Source organism: Chanodichthys erythropterus, chromosome 8 (assembly GCF_024489055.1).
Source record: "Chanodichthys erythropterus isolate Z2021 chromosome 8, ASM2448905v1, whole genome shotgun sequence".
NCBI classification, from domain to species: domain Eukaryota; kingdom Metazoa; phylum Chordata; class Actinopteri; order Cypriniformes; family Xenocyprididae; genus Chanodichthys; species Chanodichthys erythropterus.
In genome coordinates this window covers 34,648,697-34,654,747 of record NC_090228.1, presented here as the reverse complement: position 1 = coordinate 34,654,747, position 6,051 = coordinate 34,648,697, and positions in this window count along the sequence as shown.

Below are 6,051 nucleotides of genomic sequence, written 5' to 3'. Positions count from 1 at the left end.
TCTTTCTTTGTCTTCAGTAATTCAAATGGGTGTATCGCCATGTGTCAGTGTTTGTCTTTTCATGTAACATCACTGCCTTCTTTATCCTCTCTTGGCTCTTATATGGAGGCCAATGACATCCTTCCTTGGAGCACCAGGTTTCTGACAGAGAAACTGTCTTCTTCATTTGGGAAATTCACCACAGTAAACATTGAGCTGTGAACAAAAAGGTGAAATTGGTTACTCATTTTCACAAAATTTTTCACAAACACAGTTTCAACATCTTATAACATAGACCTTCTTACAGATATTGTAGGAGTTAACAACTCTTCTACAGTTTTCATTTACAGTTTAAAGGGAAAAAGTAAAATAATCATTTTGGTTCCTACAAATGGAGTAATGTCTTACCAGTAAAGTCCTTGTTGCATGGAAGTACAACAAACTTCTGTAGCACATTTGTGGCTTGGGTGAAAAGAAGTTCATCAATCCAGAGTGTAGGAAAATGTCTAGCTGTGATGATGACAGGGGATCGTCTTGACAAAAAGATCTGTCTTGTTCATAAATGTTTTGTAAACAATTAAAGTTTCTCCATGTTCCTCCAGCAGCAGGTTTTGCACTACAACAACATCCTTGTTCTTCAGCTGGACACAGTTATTCCCAGAGCACATCTGCACAGAGAAGTGAGTGAACTGCATTTTGACATACTGTTCTTTCACAGTTAGACCATTTGGGACTGGGCTGTTGTCATGTTGTTTTTGTAGGGTTTTCTCTGAATCTGACTCCGCTGTTCACAAAGTCTCTCTTTCTGACAGTCTCCGTAAGACTTGTTCTAAAGGCTTGTTTGATTTTCTTATCATTCTTTGTAATCAACAGGAAAGCAAGAAATGTTGTCAAGTAAACCAAATGCTTGTGTTTTGTGAATTAAATGAGTTAAGCAATGCATGTTGTAAGTCATGGTTTCTTTCCCATACAGGCTGCAGTGGTCCACAAAAAAACACCTTTAGAATCACTGTCCATTGGTTTGATGACATAATTTCCTCTTGACTACATGCAAGTTGTATATCTCTATGGCAGAAAGGGCCACTGTAGACTCATTTATGTTGAACATTTGTCAGAAATGTTTCTTCACAACCGTCAGAGCTGCGAACTCACACTCCAACAGAAAACTGAGATCTCTAATCAAGTCAGACTGCTGGAAGGCCACTGAACTCCGTACATTTCTCTTGTACACCTGTCAGTTTAAAAGGAAATATTCCAAAGGAGATGTATGAAAACTTCACACTGCTTGCAGTTGCTGTGACCATCTTTCTAAGTCCATCCTTGTTTGCAGACTCCCTCCTGGTTTTCCCACTGTAGTGCGAGTCCTCAGTAAAAAAATGAAAATTGTCATGGTTGGACCTCAGATGGGTTGTTGTTTCTGGGAACCGTCCCCTTGCACCACCTGGTGGTGATTTCGAAAATGAGTGTCATGTCACTGGGTTGTGTTTAACGCCACAGTCTCGTGGCAGCTGTAATAAGCATTTTGGTGTATCAAATACTATAAGTTGTAACTTTCCCAAGATCCTTCTCAAGGCTTCGCAGGTGCAAGAGTTCTGCCTCTTCATGTCCTTGAACTCCAGTAAACCCAACCAAGATGGCTGATGTAGAACCACAGTTCTTTGTGTTCTTGAATACACACACACATACATGCACAAACTTTTCTTTACTGGCAGTCCAGCTTCCCTCCTCCTTCTCATGAGTAGACACATACATAACTAACAATTACTGTACATCTCTGCCCATACAGCGCAAGACATTTCTTAGGAACACAAAAAAATATAAACCTGGAACTGGATAACCGCATAAATAACCACAACTGGAACACACTGCCGGAACACATGGGTTAACATGGGCACGGAAAAAAAATATGCACCGCATATGCACTGCAAACAGAGTATGTGTGAAACAGGCGTGACAGGGCATGCTGGAAGGTCTGCCAAGACAGCAATACAATAAGCCAGTCTAGATAGGACAAGAAGTTGTATGGCATGCTTTGTTAAGAAGGGCCTGATCCTCCTAATGTTGTACAAGGCAAATCTGCTGCAATGTGGTCTGCAAAGTTTAACTGATCATCAATCAGTTGATCTGAGGCTTCTGGCTGTCCTGGAAAGAGTTATAGGTGATGAACCTAGCTGAATGGAGAAGTTGTGATTAAGTGTTAGGCAGTGTTAATTTAGTTGACGAAAACGTTTCGTCATAGTTTTCATCAACATTTGTTTTTCACAGATGAAAATGAGACGATGACTAAATAAAAAACTGTTTTTAATGACTAAAACTATGACGAAAATCTTTTGACATTTTCGTCAACAAATAAAAATTAGACAAAAATGAAAGCTATGGATGATTTGGGAAAAGATCCAATGACAACTAATCTCCTGCACTGTGTGGTAGGGAGGTTAGATGTGCACATTTGAATTTTAACCACTAGCCCATTAGGACTAACTTCACGTGGATCTATATATTTATTCACTAATGTAAAAACTTTAGATTATCAATGTATTGTATTATAGCAGATGTAAGTATGAAATATTAAACATGAATTCTATGTCAATAAATTGTGCATTTATTAGGCTATTGTACATTTAGTACACACACACACACACAGTCCTGTCCCACCCACTTCTTAAAATAAAGTTACGCCACTGACTGTCGACCTTTACTGAACTTAAGGTGATTTTTAATTAATTGGGTTACAACCTACTGGGATAGCTTTAATCAAGGTATTATATTCCTTTGACAGGACTGAAAAGTTAAGAATTAGAATGTTAACAAAATCATCAAAAACATAAAGAATGCAATTAAAGATATTGTTAAACTATCTAAGAATGAAAAGAGACTTATTTCTAATAGTTATATCAGCATTGTTCCAAAGGAGAACTTTGTGCAGGGATTTGTATTTTGCCCTATTTTTCACCCCAGCTTTCCCTATTTTTCCACTTTTTTTTCCCCCTCCCTGCACAAGCAGCCTTGGCCTTGGCCTTTATTCCTCCTAACACTCTTCCCCAAGCTAAATAGAATTAACTTGGATGTAGCAGTGTTGTCTTGACGAGAGAGAACCAGTTGGAGCCAGAGGATCAAGACAAGCCCGAAGCCTGGCACAAACTTAAGGGTCCTTAGAAGACTTGTAGCTCAACATCATCTTTACATCAGCATTTCTCAGAATCCGCTCATGATATTGTGATCAGTGATCAGTGATGTTACACCCTCTGGAGGTTTGTGAGCCAACCAGAAGTTGTTCCTTTGGAGGGAAACTTTACGGTCCTTTATGTTCTAGCAGGGCACTCGCATATGTAATTAGAATGGGTGTTTAAGAAAATAACCTTCAAGATTCTTATAATACTAATAATAATAATGTGTCACAGAGTTAGCAAAATATAATATAAATTTGTAAATTTACAAATAGGAAATAAAAATTGGAGTTCATAGATACCAAACATGTGTTATGGTTTGAGTTGTGTTTTGTTCTGTTTAGTCCATGTTTAGAGTCACATTTTCCCCTTTGTTCTTAGTTTCCCGCCCCATTAGTGTTTGAGTTCAGCTGTGTCCTGTTAATTAGTCTCATTAGTCCTTCTGTTCACTGTGTATTTAAACCCTGTATTTCCTTCTGTTCCTGGTCAGTTCTCCATTGTGTAAAGTTTGTTGTTATGTTCTTGTTACCCGAGTTTCTGTTTAGTTACAATAAAAGTACTGCTGCATTTAGATCCTGCCTCCTTCCTTGCTGCAACAACTGTGACAACATGCTACTAATGTGATTTTAGATAACATGTTTATACATTTTTCAAGTGGTTATATTTAGAATATTAAGGTTCTAAAGGGTTTATTTGTCCTTTTCAACTATAAGAGTCAAACCTTGAAAAATATGTCTTTTAACCAGACACCAGTGGAATGTTGCACAAAGCCGGTTTCAGTTTCTACTCTGGTAAGTTCAAGATTAGTTTGAGCAAACTTTTTTTCATGAAGTTGAATTGGTTTTTAGTGGGTTTCATTGCTATGGTAACTTGCGCTGCACAGCTAACCTGAGCAGGTTATCCAGAGCAGGTTTTATTCTGGGTTAGAGATCAAGTAAAGTGACATGTATCTGATGCAATAAAGAGACAGTCCCCCGGTATCTCTTGCTCCAAATTAAATCAGTTTATAGTGAAAACATTTTAGAGACAAAATTGCTCACCTTTTGTTGTTAATTTTTTATTATAATTATATTAAATTATAATTATGTATAATTCATATGACATATTCATAAAATTATTATATTGACAATATTAAACTTTGCTTTAAATATAATGCATGCATTAATATAAAGCTTTAAAGCAGCTTAAGCTTACATGTACTGTTTTAAGCTCATTGTGAAACTATATAAATTATTAGGCCTATTTGTTTGATTCACATGCATTGATATAGTCAGATATTTTCATTCAGCTTCCTTCTTAAACTTTCACTGCAGCAGCAGTGTGTCTTCCTGCTTTGTACATGTGTTTAATTTCATGATATTTTTCATAACGATCCCTTAATCTTCAGAAGAGACGTGAATTTGCTGTCTCTTGTGCGAGAAGTGAATCAAATGGACGTTCTTCCATGTTCTGTGTAGGAACAAATCAGCTCAAATGAAATGATTAATTTATAGGGAATTATAAAGAGTCATTTAGTTTACAACCGAGCAACTGAATCATCCAGCGTTCATTTGCTGGGGCCGTAATAAGCTCTTGTAGCGGATATGAATATCCACTATCATGAAAACACTAATTTATAGCACAGTAACAAGATCGACAGTTTAAGACATTAAATTTACAAGCACAAACACAAGACATTTACTTTTAAAATCTACAAGAGACTTTATTGATTATATTATGAAATGATGAGCAGGATTTCTAGCAAAATATGCACTTCAAAAGACCTGACCTGAACAAACCATGAATCATTAATTTAAATGCACCAGTTCAGCTTTAGAATCTGGAGGTACTTGCTTGTCGACTTTAAATGGGGATCTCCTCGTCGGCATCCTTGGCTTGGAGAGAAGGGTTTTTCAGAGTCAATGATTTGTTTCAGGATCTTTTCAGGTCCGGATTGTGGTTAGGTAAAAAACAATCACATTTGAGCATGCTGGCAAATGAAATGAAGTCTCTTGTCATGGCTGGAGTTTAAAGTTGAGGCGGCAAAAGTTAACTTAGAACCTTTTTAGAACGCGAGACTCTCAACGGAAAAGAAAAGGAAAGTGAGTAAAAGTTGGATGGCTTGAATGAGCTGATTGCCTGTCCTTTGTCTAAAGCCAAATTCTTTTTTGTTCCAGGATTACTTACTATGGTCTTCATCTTAATTATAGTCTTGTCTTTGTTCAAGTCTTCTGTTGTCTTAGTGATGTGACTATTTAAACCTGGGTGTTTGTCCCACCTCTGTGAGGAGTTCTGACCAATCAGATATCGTCTTGTTTCAAAGGTGGCTTTTTCTCCACCCCAATCATAAACTGATTGTTTTTAAAAGGCGTCATTTTGTGGTAAAATAAACAGAATTTGAAAGATGACACTTGTTTCTTATTGAAAGTAAGAAAACATAGAGCTTATTGCGATTATTAGTGGTTAATGCTGGTTAAAAGTGGATAGGCTAAAAAGCATTACCCGGCATGTGCCCCCTTCTGGATTGGAGTGTGGATCGCCTGTATTCGTCGTCTAACTGCATGAACCGAACCGTGACGTCCGTACCGTGACGGTTTGGGATGAATACATGTACCGTTACACCCCTATTTTTGGGTGAGGGATATTATGGATTATTTGTTAAATACAACAATGATTGTGTCTGATCTTTCTCAGAATTACTTTTGTCTTGTTGTGTCTGGTTTTTAGTTCCTGTGGTTTAGTTTGCCAAGTTTAGTTCCTGTGTTTCCATTGCTGTCTTGTTAATTTCTATTGCAACCCTTGTTTGTATGACAACTTATCAACATCACCTGTACTTCATTTAGTTCCTGGTTATCTAGTGTATTTAAATCCTCAGCCATCTTATGTTCATTGTTTTGTGTTAAAGTTTCCTGTTGGTGTTTATTAA